At 37.8% G+C, this 19,317-nt stretch overlaps 1 pseudogene; it reads left to right on the plus strand.

Annotated features, from left to right (window-relative positions):
• The window catches only part of LOC109016750, a 34,754-nt pseudogene that overhangs the window by 14,848 nt on the left and 589 nt on the right, over positions 1 to 19,317 (plus strand).

Raw genomic sequence — 19,317 nt, forward strand, 5'->3', positions numbered from 1 at the left:
GCACGTTTTTCTTACCTTTCCACATCGACTCTCCACATACAGGACATGTTTGTTTCTCCTCGTTCTCCTTCCAGAACAATACACAATCATTCTTGCATGCATGTATGGACTTATACTCAAATCCTAATCCCTTTCTCAACTGTTTCGCTTCATAAAAGTTCTTGGGCAATGCAGACCCTTCGGGAAGCACCTTGTTAAATAAGTCCAATACCATGTTTATTGCTTTCGTCGACATCCCACACAATGATTTAATGTGAAGCAACCGCACAATAAACGACATTTTGAAATGTTTTGTACAACCTGGGTAAAGCTCGCGCTTTGCATCTTCCCACAGTGAAGGAAAATTTTCACAATCAGTCCCTACTCCACCACTTGAGGCATTGCCGTTAACCTTATCCATAAACATCCCAGCTCCAATGTCACCCAACATCTCCTCCATCTCATCATGCTCATAATCATCATCCATGTGTCGCAGATAATCCTGATGAACGACCAATACATCTGCTGACCCTTCATACGGCTCACCATGCAGTACCCATCGCGTATACCCCAGATCCATCTGGTGATTTTCATCAAACAACGTTTGAACGTATAGTATAAACGTCCGAACATCTGAATAATCACACAGATACCTTAATCGAGCGGGAAATTTCCCGCCTCTTGGTTTAACGTTCGAACGTTACCTTGAAAGGTTCGAACGTACTATTCCTACTATACTTATTAAATGAGAACATAAATCATGTATATAATATATAAACTATACCATATATATAAATCTTAAGGATATATATTAAATTGTTACTTATTAAATTCGAATTTATATACTAACTTATAATATAATATATATATATTACATTGTATATATCTATAACTCTATATTACATTGTATAGTATGCTAGCATAATACTTTAAATGAGAACATAAATATATATAATATAAAAACTATACCATATATATAAATCTTAAGGATATATATTAAATTGTTACTTATTAAATTCTAACTTATATACTAACTTATAATATAATATATATATTACATTGTATATATCTATAACTATATACTACATTCTATAGTATGATAGCATAATACTTTAAATGAGAACATAAGTGTATATAATATATAAACTATACCATATATATATAAATCAAATGGTCCATATATTAAATTGTTACTTATTAAATTCTTTATTATATACTAACTTATAATATAATATATATACTACATTGTATATATCTATAACAATATACTACATTGTATAGTATGATAGCATAATACTTTAAATGAGAACATAAATGTATATAATAAAAAATATTTATGTATTAAATGTATTAAATCCATATCACAGAATATTCACAATATTCTTACAACAATATTTATACACATATTAATTCATTAATAAACACCATAAACTCATAAACTATTCACAAAATTTACAAACAATAATCACAATTATTTCAAGAGTAAGCATAAAATCACAACAACATGTATAAACATATTGCTAAACTTTAAAAATATAACAAGTACTCACAAACGTCAAACCAATTTGGCTTAAATGTCAATAATATTATATAACATCTTAATATATAACATAAACATTTATAATATACTATATTATAGATATTATTTTTGAAATTAAATTGACAAACGTTCGAACGTAATTATTATTACGTTCGAACGTTCTATGTATATAAGGCCAAAATCAAACGTCGAAACGACATTTCCAAAACGTAATTATCAAAAGTCCGTTACGTTGCACGCCGCCACGCCTTCGTCACCGCCGCCGTCAACTCCGCCACAACCGTCACAAAAAGGTAGGCATTCATCTTTTATTCAAATAACATGTATTTTATTGAGATTTAGATTGAGTTTTGTTTAAAATCGGATAAGTGGTGGCCGGATATTCAACTCCATTTTCCTGCCACCATGGCCAGCCATTGGCCAAATAGTCACCATAGAAATGTTTCTTGAAGTGTATACTTCATTTCTACGGTGACATTTCGGCATTTAGAATCTTGTAGAGAAATTTTTGAGATTTCAATAATGGCTGAGTTGACTCAGCTCTACGTCGTAACATTCGAACGTTTCACCAAGACGTTCAAACGTACGACGTTTAAATTACAGAGCCGTTACGACTTCTACGTTCGAACGTAACCTTCTTACATTCGGACGTTTTATTCATCAATTTTCATAAACGTTTAATGTATACGTCAGGACGTACTACTTTTTAAATATTATTAAACGACATACGTTCGAACGTGAATATTTTACTTTTGAACGTAAATCACATACGGTCGGACGTTTAATTATAACATCCGAACGTAGTGATTTTCTACGTTATTCATGCTTCGACGTTCGGATGTTCGTATTTACGTTCACATGTAAAACAAATACGTTTGAACGTAAAACATAAACGTCCGAACGTACGTCAGCCAATATTTATTTACTGTTTATGTTCGAACGTCTATGTTTTACATTCGAACGTATATGTTTTACATTCGAACATCAATTTATTTACATTATTTTACGTGCGAACGTATAAACTAACGTTTGAATGTTTATCTTTAACGTTCGAATGTGAAAGACAAAATGTTCGAACGTTAATGCAGAGCAGCTTCAAATTAATACAAAAAAATGCATTAATGTAAATAATTTTTTTTCCTTTTCTATTTTCAGGATATGACTCTTCCACTGCATACTAGGAAACGAGGGAGGGAAGGAACCACGTCGGACACTGCTCGTGTCAGAGCTCGTACTGTTATGGTAGAGCGAGAGGTCCTGATTAATGAGTTCGACGAACTCTGTTGGCAGAAACGAACCTGAGAGATGTTTTCCTCGGTAGAGGCTGGGGAAATATTTGCACATTGAGGGGGAAGGTGTACCCCTCAATGGTTCAAGAATTTTATATGGGGATGTGTGACATGCCTCATGATGCATCATCTCACACCGTGACTGTACGCGGTGTTTCCATTGAGGTATCACCAGATGTCATCGGCGAGCACCTTGGGATTCATCGAGGAGTTGAGACATTTGCACACTCAACACCCCGTGAGGATGTAGGCACTTCTACATCATCTACTGGCCAGGCATTTGAGCCAGCATCAGCCAGAGATGCAGGCCAGTCAGAGGCTGAGGATACTGGCTTCGAGGCTCGGGATGATGACCGAGACGAGGATTTCTACATCCTCACTGGGAGGGACCGCATGCAGATTGAGCGGAAGAACGCCTTCAACCAGAACCATCTGCTGCATTTCTTCCACATGTTGCACCTTATTGTTGCAACAAATGTCGATCCTGTGGCTCATAAAACCACATTTAGTCGGCTTCGGGCACAATTTTTGATACGAGTGGCACGTGGAGATCCTATAGATTTTCCACTGCACATCTTTGAGAGGATCCGTTACGAGGCGAGCATCGTCTCCACGGATAATCTCCCATACGGTGTCCTAATCAGCCGACTATTACTTGCACCGGGGAGTGCCGACCCAGCCAGAGGAGCGGGTCAAAGATCAGATGAGCCCCCTCGACATGACCACGCATCGACGTAGCATTGGGCAGGCGAGGGGACATCAGCCACCCTCTATAGAGGATCTAGTTCCTCTGACGCAGCCTGAGCCAGGTCATGTCGGGAGTAGTAGTCAGCATACGTCGAGCACATCTGCAGGAGATGTGCGGCCTGCTTGGGTTGATGCGGTTATCTCACAGCTGACTGCGCATATCGATCATAAGATCGATCGATCGCTCGAGGCTATATCAGCGTCTGTTGCCGAACTCACCTATCGTGTAACTATCCTCAACAACAAGGTTGATACCTTGACTGAGGAGGTACGGAGTTCGACTTTTGCGGATAACGTTATCATCTGACTGTTGTTTACTACATTTTATTAAATCTTGTATTTTATTTTTAATATTTGTAATGAAAAATATTATTGAATATTTCTATCGTTTGTTAATTTCAATTTTTAATCTTCTTTGATGTTATATTTTTTAACTTTAATAATAAATCATTGCATTTCAAATATATATAAACATAAATATATATTTATATATTACAAATTGTGTATATATAAATATATACAATTCAATTTTTTAGATTTGTTCATAAATTATGCACAATAAAAACCACATAATTTTTAAATTAGAGTCATTTAATTTAAATTTACAATGAACGTTCGAACAATATTACTTAACGTTCGAACATTGGCGCAAACTTTTTACGTTCGAACGTTAATTAATAACGTGCGAACGGTTGCGCCAAAACATTTTACGTTCAAATGTAAACAGACATAACGTTCGAAGATATATGTGACGTTCAAACGTAAATTTCCCATACGTTAGAACGTAAAAAGATCTCATTCTATCTTTAGTGACGGTTTCTAGAAACTGTCACAGAAAATGCCTTTTAGTGACGGTTTCTAGAAACTGTCACAGAAAATGCCTTTTAGTGACGGTCTATGGACTGTCACAATTTCTCAACCGTCACTAAAAAGCAATTGTATTGTAGTGAGCTATCATTTTCGTAATACTCAATTATTATTTATTATTTTATTATTATTTTTATTGACTTCATTGAATATTCCTTACTGCAATCACTGGGCTTGGTTAAAGTTTTGTCGGATCCTGTAGCTTCAATAGAGGGACAACGTTAATTCTTTACTTACCGCAGAGGAACGATGGCTCGCCAACGTTTTAGTTCCTAGGTTTTACCCCAAAGGTGGAAAATTTTTACCCTCAAGTATTGGCCTTTTCTTGTATGGTGTTTCCTTTATCGAACAGTTTCTGCTTTGAGTCATAAGCAATGGATTATGGAGCAGTTGCAGCAATATGTACATAGAGCTACATGTACTTTTTATCAGTGAAATAAGAATTTTATTGACAAGGACTTAGGCATAGTGGAAGTACACGGGACATATATACGAGAACAACAACTAAGCATCCTGAGTGTATGCCACATGCATTTATCTATAAATAACTGAGCTTTGTTTATGATTTCATCCTGAATTGCTACAGGTTGAGTCTGAGTACGTTCCTCTGTACGCCGACTACAGGCTGGGTCTTACCACATGGAGCCCGCTTGCTTATGGAGTGCTCACTGGAAAATACAACAAGAAAGTTGTATTTTCTTGGAAAATACTACAGGTTGGAAGGTGTTGAAGGAGATATGTCTGGGGAAAACAATGGTACACTGGCTTGTTAGAGTATTGGAGGAATGCCTGGGAGTCCCAACAAAGTTAGCTATTGAATCAAAAGACTTTGTTTTGATTAGGGAGGGAGGCTCCTTGATCATTACAGAGAGAAGTTGGAAGGTGTTGAAGGAGATATGTCTGGGGAAAACAATGGTACACTGGCTTATTAGAGTATTGGAGGAATGCCTGAGGGGTGGGATGAAGGAGATGTATGCTACGACAAGGGAAGATGGTAGAAGTTTGATAGCATAGAGGTGCTCAAATACTCGTGGCAGATATATGGCACTGGTGGAATATGGTGGGGGTAAAAGGCATAACTTTATCTTCATTTCAGAAGACATGGAGGGGAGGGGCTGGAGGAGGTTGGCATATGTGATGAAGGACCTTATCTTGGAGGAAAAAAGGTGTGAAACATAATGGAGGTGGAATTCTGCAGAGATTACCGGGGATGAAGTTCAATACATAGCATCAGTCGTACAAGGAGGTGTTGGTGCAGTCCTAAGAACAACATAGGGGTGGAGGCACTAGCAGTAGGGCAACTCATGGTAATGGCCCAGTAATGATTCCTAAGCCCTCGGGTACAGTATGTACGCAGAGGGAAGGAGGTGGTGGCAAGTCTTTTGATGGCTTGTCGAAGAGAGGTGTGCATGCTACCTTACAAAACATGCAAACACAGGTGGAGGCATTATAGGAGTAAATCAGTTTATTGTTACGGTGTGTTGAGGAAGATGAGGAGGTGGACTTGGGCTTGGACCACAAGATAGATCAGGGATGTGGGCAAGCTGAAGTCGTGGGCTTATTGGATGGTAAGGGCCGAACTGAAGGGCCTAAGGGCTAGGTTTGTGGGCCACAGCCCACGGGCCTTGTCAAGGGCAAATTCAAAGCAAGAGCCCAGCTCCTTTGGAGAATTGGAGAGGGAGGAGAGGCTGGCTCCTCTATCGGCGGGAGGCTGCAGGATGCGCCAGCGGAGAAGATCTTGATAGTCTCGTCCTCGGTCGAGAAGTTGACGATGATGGAGACGACGACGTTGGAAGAGGTTGAATCTGATCCTACGGTTGTCGCACCAATGAGTGTTGATATTCATTTAGTCCCAACATGGACAGACAAGGCCAACAGATAGACGTGAAGAGCCCCCTTTCAAGATTCAGCCGACAGCTTTGCCGGCGAGTGACTTTTGCCCACTGGATGTAGCCCGTGTGCTATCTGAATCCGGAGCCACTGGGAGTCCGTGGGGCCTTCAAGGATGCTAGTTGTTACAAGGGACTCCTCTGAGTGGGGGGAAAGGCCTATCTGTATTGAGAAAAATTTGGAAGTGCCGATGAAGACATAATGGGCACCCAGGGATGCGATTGGCATGAGGGGGGGATCCGATTCCACTACAATACCTACTGCCAAATTAGTCCAATGTTTTCGACTGGGTGTTTCATAAGGTAAGGAAATCCAACATTGTGTAGGAATTTAGTGTGCTGGTTTTGAGGAACAATTTATGGCTTTGCTAGCCGCCATTGAAGTGGGACATGGTCAGTTAAAGAAATGATTCTAAAAAATAGTGGGAACTAAAGAGGCTAACATGGTCTCTAAATTATGAAGGTAGCTCTCTCCCTATAGGAAGTTTCTCAGAAGGCTGAATAAGTGGCAGAGCTAGATAAGGTTATGTTATTGGAGGAGATCTCCTAAGGCGAAAAATCAAGAGCATTGTGGTTGAAAGGACATCAAAGTACAAAATTCTTCCATAGAGTGGCCAGCTCTCATTGGAGAACTAACAACATTGAGATGTTGAAAACAGATGGCAGGGACTGTGTGGAACCTCCTGTGATTAGGGAGCATGTTACTGACTTTTTGAACAATTGCTTTGTGAGCAGATGGGATGGTGACCAAAACTCGATACACTAGCTTTTGAGTCAATTGATACACATCAAGCCTCGTGGTTGGAGAGGCCCTTTGACGAGATGGAAGGTCATAGTGAGTGGTAAGAACAATGGTCAAAGATAAAGCACCTAGCCAAGATGGTTTTTCCATGGGATATTTTTAGACATGTTAGGATGTGGTGAGGGAGGATCTAATGAGAATGTTGTATGAATTCTCTTTGATTGGGAAGTTTGAGAAAAGCCTCAACGCCACATTCATCGCACTTATTCCCAAGAAGCTTGGGGCATCGGAGGTGAAGGATTACCGGCCCATTAGCCTTGTGAATGGGGTGTATAAAATCATATAGAAGGTGCTCGCAAATCACCTAGGGGAGGCCTTGGGGAGGATCGTTACAAAACCCCAAAATGCATTTGTGGAAGGTAGAAAAATTTTAGACTCAGCTCTCATTGCCAATGAATGTCTAGACAATAGGCTAAAATCTGAACAATCAGGGATTCTGTGCAAATTAGATATGGAGAAGGCATATGATCATGTTAATTGAGAGTTCCTACTTTATTTGCTTGGGAGTTGTGGGTTTGGGGAGAAATGGTGCTCGTGGATTAGATGGTGTATCTCGATGGCGAAGTTTTTAGTCTTGGTGAATGGCAGTCCGAATGGTTTCTTTAACAGCTCCCGAGGTCTAAAACAAAGGGATCCTTTATCCCCACTTCTATTTGTCATTGTTATAGAGGCGCTTAGCAGAATGATTTTAGCTTCGGTGAGCAATGGATTTATTGATGGCTTCTTGCTTGGAAATCCTACTAGGGGCTCCATTATTATATCTTACTTATTGTTTACAGATGATACACTGATCTTTTGTGAGGCAGAACAAAACCAAATTCAAGCATTGAAGGCATTATTACTCTGTTTTGAAGCGGTATCAGGGTTGAAAGTGAATTATCATAAATCAGAGTTGGTACTAGTGGGTAATGTTCGCAATGTCCGGCAGTTGGCTAATACCCTTGGATGTAAGGTTTCCTCTCTCCCTATGAATTACCTTGGTTTTCCCTTGGGGCCAGCTACAAGGTCTATATCGATTTGGGATACAATTATTGAGAAGATTGAACGCAAATTGGTAGGTTGGAAAAGATTGTATCTTTCGAAAGGTGACAGGATCACTCTAATCAAAAGTACTCTTTCTTATTTGCCAACTTACTTTTTATTTGTATTCCCAATCCCAACAAGTGTGGCGAAATGCATCGAGAAACTTTATCGTGATTTTCTGTGGAATGGGTTTGGAGATGAATTCAAGTTTCACCTAGTTAAGCGGGATAAGGTTTGGAGTTTGGAAACACATTAGAGAAGGGTGGGGAATTTTTGTTAGGCACACTTGGCTAGTGTTGGGTAATGGTTCTAAAATAAAATTTTGGACTGACCATTGGTGTGGAGATCATGCTCTAAAGGATTCTTTCCCTTCAATTTTTAGAATTACATGTGAGAAAGATGCATCAGTGACTGATTGTATGGAATTCTCTGCGGACCTAGTTCAATGGAACGTGAATTTCACAAGGGCAGCTCAAGATTGGGAAGTTGGCAGGATTGAGGAGTTTTTTGGTCTTTTATACACCATGATACCGAGAACACGGGGCGTTAACACGATATGGTGGATACCCACCGGTAAAGGTATATTCTCAGTTCGCTCTTTTTATAAGATCCTCACACAACCATAGAACACAAATTCCCATGGAAAAGGATTTGGTGAAATAAGACGCCTCCTAAAGTGGCATTTTTTGTGTGGGTAGCAACATTGGGTAAGATCTTGACTTTGGACAACTTACGGAAACAAAGGGTGATCATAGTAGAGTGGTGTTGCATGTGCAGGAAAAATGATGATACTGTGGATCACTTGCTGTTGCATTGTAAGGTCGCTAGAATGTTATGGAATTAAGTGTTTAACAGGTTAGATCTTGCTTGGGTGATGCCTACCACAGTACAGTGATTGAGCTCATGGCCAGTTGGACCAATGTACGAGGTCTCCCACAAATCTCAGCAGTATGGAAAATGGTTCTGATATGTATTCTGTGGTGCCTATGTAAGATGTGAAATGACCGGACGTTTAAAGACAAGGAGCGTTCATTGGAAGAACTTAGATTATTATTTGTCAGCACTCTTTTTCTATGAGCCATAGCTGTGGATTTTCGTGGCCTCAATTTTCATGATTTTCTAGTTTCTATTTCCTCTTCCTAAATAGGTGTTACCTTTTGTATGCCATATTGTGTACTTGGGCTATGCTTATTCATATCAATATAATCATTTACTTATAAAAAAAAAAAAAAAAATTATGGCTTCTTTTAGGATGAGTGATATTTACTTTTCATTAGTGTTCTGCACAATTAAACTAAAATATCACCCTTTTCCTGGGAGAAAAGAAAGAAGGGTAGAATGCAAAGCTGTTGCTTTTTCCTTGTAGAATCTCGCTAATAGGTCATTGGTTGATGACGTGCTGAAAAAAGTTGAAGGTCTGAAGCCAATCGCGAATGAACTTGGAGTTCCATTATTTCAGCTTGCAATTGCATGGTGTGCCGTGCATCCGAATGTTTCTTCTGCTATTACTGGAGCAACAAAGGAATCTCAGGTGAGATCTGAAGTGTTCACGTGTTTGAAACCGTACTTTGTTGGACGAAGTGACATTTACTTTCATATGGGTTTTGTTTGCTTATTGTTTGGTTTGCATATTATCATACGTAGTTGGTATATTTCATGAACGGCACTTTCAACCTAATTGTGATTTTTAGGGATTACACTGTCTATATAAATACACCTTATAGAGACAACTTTTATAGTCATTATTTTCTGGAGAAATTATGTTTCTTATCAAAATATTATTTTCTGGAGAGAATAAGAACAGAATGGGCTTTTCAGAGAGAATGCCATAGTGTTTTGTTTGTGAGAAGATCAGAGAGAATTGCATCAATATGATAAAACACCGTTATTGGAGCTCAAGGATTAGGTTCCTCACCAGATCTGAAGGGCTTTAGTTTGTGCTTGAATCATATCAGAAATACAAACCTCACCGTGTATAATTCTTTCACTTTCACTTGAGAGTGGAAGTACAAGTATTGTAATTTAAAATGTTGTGAACATGGTCATGAAGCAAACCTTGGATTTGGAGCATGGTATTGTCAAAAGGGAAGCAATATTCATGGACCATGGTTGTATCGAACTTTGTGCTAGGTGTGTGATACCCCATATGATAAGGATAAGGGTAGGTGGTGTATGGGATCCCACATTGCTTGGGAATGAGAAGTTCTTGCTCTTTATAAGGTTCTAATGGAGCTTCAATTGTATCATTGACTAGTCCTTTTGGAGTATAGGCCATGCGGTTTGGGCCTTCTATTGGGGTGTTACAAATGGTATCAGAGCATATCCCAACCAGAAATGTGGGACTTGAGCCGTGTCACCTACGAAGGACAAGCCCGACGAGGATGTCGGGAATTTAAGGGGGGGAGATTGTGATACCCCATATGATAAGGATAAGGGTAGGTGGTGTAGGGGATCCCACATTGCTTGGGAATGAGAAATTCTCCAAACCCGGGTGGCTTGGAGAATTACTACCTGTCACTCATAAACATGTCTCCCAACACATCCAAAGAATAATCTCCAAAGACTTCATAAGTGAAATCAATCTCATATCTTCTAAATAATCTCATTACAAGCTCCACACAATCTTTAATACAATAATAATAAATCAAAGGGTCCACAATCTCCCGGTAATAGTAACATACCAAACTGATAAAACCATAGGTCCTACTAAACCCATAATTAAAACTTAAAGACATTAAAACTAAGAACATCAGAAGTCCTTCTTCTAACCACAACTCCTTAGCTTAAACACGTTCACCAATCTAATCCAGGTCCTCATTTGGACTCTCCACATCATCTGAAAAATATTATAATGATAGGGGGTGAGTTATCAACAACTCAATAAGCAGAAAACCTATACTAGTGTGTAAACACGAGCCCTTTTTAGAAAGTTTAGAATGCAGATACAAAACATTTTATTTTCATGTACATATCTCAATACGTATTATTAGAAAAATCAGAGCGACATTTCAACCCTTTCATATTCATAAACCATTTCATATTCAAGAACACTTTGGCATAACATAATTGAATATTTTCATCTTATCATATCATATCGTGTCATATCAAATACCATGTTTAACCCCCGTGGTAGGGTTGTGCTATCTCCGGTGGCCAAACTAGGCAGTATCATATTGTGTAACTTTCCATTTTTCAATCTCGGAGCCCCGAGCATGCACATAGGAAAAAACACATAAAAGACCACTTTGTTTCCAATGTGGGTGCACTCATATCATATCATATCATATTGGTACCAACCATATCACGTGAACCAGTATCATCATATCACAAACATACTTAGAATCAGAATACAACAGATAAGTATGCCAAAGGTTTCTCATATTCATATCGTATCAACCACATGTTGAACATATTCACATCATTTCCATTTGATCATAAACAAACACAAATCATTTCATATCATACGTACAAAAAAATTCACAAATATCGCAATCGCTCTCTTTTGCACATTTCAGAATCATGTCAAATATTGCTTATGTCTACACATTTCATGTCAAAAGCATTTCTTATCTCTTTCATACGTATCTCATGAGTAAATGCAAAAATATATTTACTGAGGTTGTTTTTCACATTTTCTTTTAAAAAATAAAATGTACATTTTAACAAAACAATCTCAGTTCATTTCTTTTATGCAAATCTAGTAGATGAACCCCACTTACCTGACTCCTGCAGTGTATTATCTATAACTTGTACACGGTCCCTATTCGTCTCGTCACCTATTCATAAAAATATAAACTAAATATTCCAACAATACAAAATTGGTCTTAAACAACTCAAGACTCAACCTCTAGACCATAATTCAGCAAATTTAATCAAACCCAAATAATCAAATAACAAATCCGGACAGCCCACACTTCGACCCAAAATATTCTATACCAAACTCAGTATTGTCATATACAAGCGTCAAAACCAATGTCAACTCAAATCCCAATAACTCACACTTTTTCCAGCAGTTCACAATTTCAAACAATTACCACCAACTTAACCAAACAACACTTCACAAAGCACACTTCTTTACATTCACAACTCCATAACAGAAAGTATAAACTAATACTTCTAAATATTTTCTCAAGCACCAATCCAACAATTCCACTACAATGTAACTTCAAATAATCCAAACCTAGGACATTACACCACAAGAAATTCATTATACCAAGAAATGCCCAAAGAGCCGCCCACTAAACTAATCTAAAAAAAGAAAACATTACCCACAAAAATTCAATGAGAAAAACTGGAAGTGTAACTGTGTGTGAGTGTGTGTGGGAAACAGAGGTAAGAAAACTTACCCACGGCAACAAGAAAATCCAGCAAAGGCTCCAATGTCTACCCGAAACACACCAACCCGAAAACTCACCACACACAACAATCAGAACCCACGGCCACAAACAAAACTGCAGAACATAGGAAGAGAGGTCGGCTGAGAGAATGAAACAAAGTGGAGGTTTGTTGCAGAAATAAAAGAGAGGGAGAAGAGGTCACCTGAGGGCTAAGCACAGTGCAAGAGGAATGAGAAGCCGAGTGTTGAAGGAGAACACCAACTGCCGCACACGAAAAAATGTGAGAGAGAAGCTCTGTGAACTGCTGCAATGGAGAGGCTCGACAGCTAAGAAACTTATTTTTGAGGGAAACTGAAAATGACGAAAGTAAGGGCAAGAGCTTCGGCAATAGGAACTGAAAATGACGAGGAGAAAAACTAGAATGAAACGGAAGAGAAATTACTTAACGTGGGAGAGAGGAATGCGGAAGAAAAATCAAAGAAAAAGAAATGGAACTGCGCAAATGCAGGAAGGAGAAACGGAAGCTTGAAGAAGAACCACTCACCTCTCTAAAATGACGCCGTTCGGTGGTCTTACTAAGCACTAAAATGGCTGGGCCATTTTCACGCATGGGTCCAGGCCACTTTGACAAAGAGACTGGGCCTTACAAGGTGAACGGTACAACATTAAGATTATGGTGTGGCGGTTTACATGTTCTGTAAATTTTATAGGGAAATGATTTGTACATCTTAAGATATACAAGCCTCATGCACTTCTTTTGAAAAAATATGCAAACTTGGGATCCATATGAAGAAATCTACTTTTCATGGTGTACACCACTTTTAAGGGAGTGCATAGAACTTGCACACCTTAGGAGATTGTATATAGCATTACTCATTTTAATACTTATTTTCTTCATAGTGAATTCCATGTTGACTAGATAAAGTACCCAAGGCATTTCTCCCATTTTGGGTTTTTCTCGTTAGCAAAAGCTTTGTATTTTGTGTGTGATTGGTTCATATATAGCTGATCATCATATTCTGTGTGTATTGATATGAAATGATTACCAAAGTTGTCACTTTTGTTCGCACACAGTATATCCATATGTTTGATAGATGGAACAGTAAGAGTTATATCAAAAGCAACATCATAATAGTTCTAAATAGGTATAATTGGTCATTTTGACCTATTGATCACCCTCTATGGTATTACCCATAGATCCGAAATGAACGCTTATCATTCAAATTTATTAAAGAAGACTAGTAAATCATGATGTTACTATATTGTGCTCCAAGGTGCCCAATTTGTTTTCATGCTTGGTGCATGTTGCGATAGCTCTCTAATTGGGGATTTCCTTTACTTTTATATTACTCTCAGTGCATTTTGGAAAGGGCTTTGTGTGTCTTCTGTGGAAGACCTTCCACTGTGGTTTGCCTCCAAAATTTCTCCTCGGTTTAGAGCTCGTTTGGACATTTGGAGTATCCTAGAATTCTGTAAATAGTAGTGAAATGGTTTAAGTGGACTTTGGGAAAGGAGAGAGAAAAAAGTTGAATTAAAATATTACAAAGTTAAAAAACAATATGATTTTTAATATGATTTTTGTTTTGAAGTTTGTAAAAATTCTATTGATATTTTTGTTTTGTTTTAAAGTTTGTAAAAATTGTATTGGTTTTTATGTTTGGGTAATTATTAGATGAAAAAAGTTAAATATTTCAAATTAAAAAGTGTTTTGTGTTTGAGTGATGTTTGGAAATGAAATTATAATTAGTTTTGAGAATTTTTAGAATTTTGTGTGTAACACCCCGTATTTTAGTGTATTTTTAATTGAAAGATTATTTGTTATTAATTTAAAATTTTATTCTCTTATTTTAAAATTGGTTGGATTTTTAGTGGTTTTATTTTTATGATTTTAATTTTGTGAAAATTATTCTGAAGTGCTTTCTTATAATTGATTATTGTAATACATTTAATTTGTTTTTCATATTAAATTAACTTATTGTTGGGTTTAATTATTTACTTTTATTTTAATCATTACGTTTGAATTATTTTATTTTACTTGCTGTTTTAAAATCGTTTCTATTGGATCATTTTTGTGACCCAAGATGTGGGGATTGGACCTTATTTCTTTCCCTACAGTTTCTCTTTCCTCTTTTCTTTTTCTTCTTTTCTTCTTTTCCTTTCTTTTTTTTTCTTTTTTTTTCCTGCTTCCCGCGCGCCGCAAACCCCCCTCCCTCTCTCTGTCCGTTTCTCTTCTCCCCCAGCCCGCCGCCGTGCGTCGGCGGTGACCAACACTGCCCCTCCCTCTCACCTCCCCTTCGACCGGCACCACCTCCCTGTAATTTCAGCCCTCCTCACGCCGCCGTTAGCCCCCACACACCACACCAAGCCGCAGCACTCCTTGTGCCGCTGCGCCACCGTCGCACCACCTCCGGCCACCATCTTCTCACCACATCATCGTCGACCTTTTAGCAACCTAATGCACCCATCCTTGGCTCCTATTTGTCACCGGTGAAGCCCCATCTATCTACATCTCCGATTTGAACATTTTGGCCTTAAACCGCCGCCCACGCCGCCATCCACGGCCAACTACCACCACCACTAGCTTCACCGACATCCCTAGGTCCTACCCTATCAATCTCGGATCTTCGTTTACAACCGTTCAAAAGTGGATTTCTGAGACCCACGGCCACAGTGCATTTCGCACTGTTTTGTTGCTGTATTACCGCTTCTAGCACCTCCGTGATCTTTTAAAAATTATATTATAGCATTGTAAGTATTTTTCCCAAAGAACTTTTGAGATTTAAATGTATTTCTGCGCTAATTCATATTTACTGTGAATTTGTTGGTTGTGCCGGACTGAGTTCGAGGAGTAAGGGGGTCGGTTGGATTTCATGATGGAGTTGTTTGTGTGAGATTGGTTTATGCTATGAAATTTGTTGGCTGTTTCGGGTTTGAATATTGGTATTTTAAGTTTGACGATGGTCATGGTGAATATTGGGGATTTTTAGGAAGTGATGATATATTTTGGGATTACGAGGGTTTTAATTTTTGAGATATTAAAATAGGTTATTTTAAAAGTTTAGGATTAAATATCGAAATCCATGATTGATTGAAAACTTAGGAAAATTATGTGATTATTTGTATAGGTGACGATTATATTCGACTGACATTTTTTGAGGAAAATTCTGAAAGGCTAAGTTGTCCAGGTAAGCGGGGTTCATATACTAGTTTTGCATAAAAGAAATAAAATGAGGTTGACCTTGAAAAATAAGCATGTTTGTTTTGAAAAGAAATGATCTGAAAACAACCTCAGATGTTTATTCTGCATATGCATAAATTCTATATAAGAGAAAGTGTTTTCTGTCATGACTGATGTAGACATGAGCAAGTTTTGTGCACTTTGTTTCTGAACTATGTAAAAGAGCGAATATGAAAATCTAGAAGTTTTGTTATGAACAAATGAGAATATTTTGTTTATGTTTATCTCGAACATGTGAAATGATCTGAACCTTTTCAATATTTTGTTTTGAAATGATGTGTCTTCTGAAAACCTTGGCATGAAATTCTGATTCTGTATATGATTGTAATCGGATTTTCAATGAAATCTGTTCTGTTTCTGTTAAGGCCCAGCCACGGGTATAATGGTGGTTTATAACCCTACCACGAGGGTGAAACATGGAATATGGCCCAGCCACGAGTATAATGGTGGTTTATAACCCTACCACGGGAGTGAAACATGGAATATGGCCCAGCCACGGGTATAATGGTGGTTTATGACCCTACCACGGGGGTTAAACATGGAATTGTCCCGATGTGATGCTAAAAGATGATTTAATTATAATGTTTCATTTGGAAATGCCAAAGAATTTTCTTTTCGGTAATAAGTTTGTTTCTTTGAAAATTTCGCTCTGATGTTTTTGTACAAAGTTTTGTTTATGCATTCGGAAAGAAAATATTTTGTTTCTGCTTTCTGAAAGTAAATGTTTTGTTCTGCTTATCAAATATTATAAATGCTCATGTTTACATGCTAGTATATGCTCTCTGCTTACTGAGTTGTTGATAACTCACCCCCTTATCTCTACAATATTTTTCAGATATTATGATGGTTCAGCTGAGGATCAAGATTATGAGGCATTGGGTGAGATGTTTTAAGTGTAGTGGTTCAAGCATAGGAAGTTTTTTATGAGTATTGTCGTTTCTTATTAAGAAATTTTATTATGTTGTAATGACTTGGCATTCTGGAAAATTGGTTATTGTAACACCCCGTATTTTTTTTTAGTGTATTTTTTTAATTGAATGATTATTTGTTATTAATTTAAAAATTGATTCTCTTGATTTAAATTTTTAGATTTTAGTGGGTTTTTTTTTTATGATTTTTATTAATTTGTGAAAATTAAATTTGACATGTTTCCTTAATATTAATAATTGTTATGCATTTAAATTTCTCTTAATTTAAATTAGTTTGTTGGTTTTAAAATTATTGTATTGTTAGATTTAATTATTTTATTTTACTTAGTCACTGTGTTTAAATTTATTTTATTTAAAACTGTTGTGTTGAAATAATTTTTCGTTAGAATTTTGTAACCCAAGTTGTGAGTTTTAGACCCCATTTATTTCCCTTCATTTTTCTTTTCCACTTTCTTTTTCTCTTCTTTTTTTTTTCTCTCTTTTTTTTTTCTTTTCTTCTTTCCTTTTCCAGAACTGCTCCTCCCGCGTGCGACTTCTCTTCCTCTCTCCCCGTGCGTTGCGTCTCCTCCCCAGCCCGCCGCCGTGCGCCTTTGTCCGGCGACACCACCCAGCCAATGGCCTTCCCCACCCTCCGGCGACCACCTCCCTCGAATCTCAGCCCCTCTCGCGTCATCGTTTGCCCCCACGCGCAACACTATGCCGCGGCGTTCCTTGTGCTCGTGCGCTGCCGTCGCGCCACCATCAGCCACCATCTCTTCACCACTTCATCATCGACCTCCTAGCAACCTAATGCACCCATCCTTGGCTCCGATCTGTCACTGGTGAAGCCCATCTATCTCCATCTCCGATTCGTGCTTTTTGGCCTTCAACCACCGCCCACGCTGCCACCCACGACCAACCACCACCACCACTAGCTTCACCGACATCCTTAAGCCCTACCCTAGCAATCTCGGGTCTTGGTTTGTCACCGTTCAAAAGTGGATTTTTGAGACCCACGGCCACAGTGCATTTGGCACTATTTTGTTGCTACGTTGCCGCTTTTAGCACCTCCGTGATCTTTCAAAAATTATATTATAGCATTGTAAGTATTTTCTCAAAGAACTTTTGAGATTTAAATGTATTTTCGTGCTAACTCATATTTACTGTGAATTGGTTGATTGTGCCGGACTGAGTCCGAGGAGTAAGGGGTCGGTTGGATTGGATGATGGAGTTGTTTGTGTGATTGGTTTATGCTATGAAATTTGTTGGCTGTTTCGGATTTAAATATTGGTATTTTGGGTTTGAGGTTGATCATAGTGGATATTGATGATTTTTTTAGGAAGTGGTGTTATATTTTGGGATTACGAGGGTTTTAAGTTTTGAGATATTAAAATAGGTTATTTTAGAAGTTTAGGATTAAATATCGAAATCCATGATTGATTGAAAACTTACGGAAATTGTGTGATTATTTTTATAGGTGACGATTTATAGTCGACTCGATATTTTTGAGGAAATTTCTGAAAAGCTAAGTTGCCCAGGTAAGCGGGGTTCATATACTAGTTTTGCATAAAAGAAATGAAATGAGGTTGACTTTGAAAATATGCATGTTTGTTTGAAAAGAAATCTAAAAACGACCTCAGATGTTTGTTCTGCATATGCATAAATTCTATAAGAGAAAGTATTTTCTGTCATGACTGGTGTAGACATGAGCTAGTTTTGTGCATTATGTTTCTGAACTATACAAAAAGAGCGAATATGAAAGTCTAAAAGTTTTTACTTTGAATAAACGAAGATGTTTTGGTATCTGTTTATTTCGAACACGTGAAATGATCTGAAGCTTTTCAGTACTTTGTTTTGATATGATGTGCCATCTGAAAAGCCTTGGCATGAAGTTCTGATTCTGTTTGTGAATGTGATCTGTTCTGATAATGTTCTGTTCTGTTTCTGTTAAGGCCCAGCCACGAGTATAATGGTGGTTTATAACCCTACCACGGGGGTGAAACATGGAATATGGCCCAGCCACGGGTATAATGGTGGTTTATAACCCTAGCACGGGGGTGAAACATGGAATATGGCCCAGCCACGGGTATAATGGTGGTTTATAACCCTACCACGGGGGTTAAACATGGTATTGTCCCGATGTGATGTTAAGAGATGATTTAATTATAATGTTTCAGTTTGGAAATGCCAACGGATTTTCTTTTTGGAATAAATTTATTTTTCTGGAAATTTCGCTCTAATGCTTTTGTACAAAGTTTTGTTTCTGCATTCTGAAAGTAAATGTTTTGTTCTGCTTATCAAATGTTATAAATGCTCATGTTTACATGCTAGTATATGCTCTTTGCTTACTGAGTTGTTGATAACTCACCCCCTTATCTCCACAATATTTTTCAGATTTATGATGGTTCAGCTGAGGATCAAGATTATGAGGCATTGGGTGAGATGATTTAAGTGTAGTGGTTCAAGTATAGGAAGTTTTCTATAAGTATTGTCGAATTTTATTAAGAAATTTTATTGTGTTGTGATGACTTGACATTTTGGAAAATTGGTTATATTGAGTAAATTAGATTGAATCAAATTTTCTAAATGATATTGAGAATTTGAAGTCTTCTTTTTATATTGTTGGAATGTGAGTTTAAGTACTAGGAAGTAACTCTCCGACCCATGCTGGACCGGGGCGTTACAGTTATATTGAGGA

Source organism: Juglans regia, chromosome 7, assembly GCF_001411555.2.
Source record: "Juglans regia cultivar Chandler chromosome 7, Walnut 2.0, whole genome shotgun sequence".
In the NCBI taxonomy this organism is placed as follows: domain Eukaryota; kingdom Viridiplantae; phylum Streptophyta; class Magnoliopsida; order Fagales; family Juglandaceae; genus Juglans; species Juglans regia.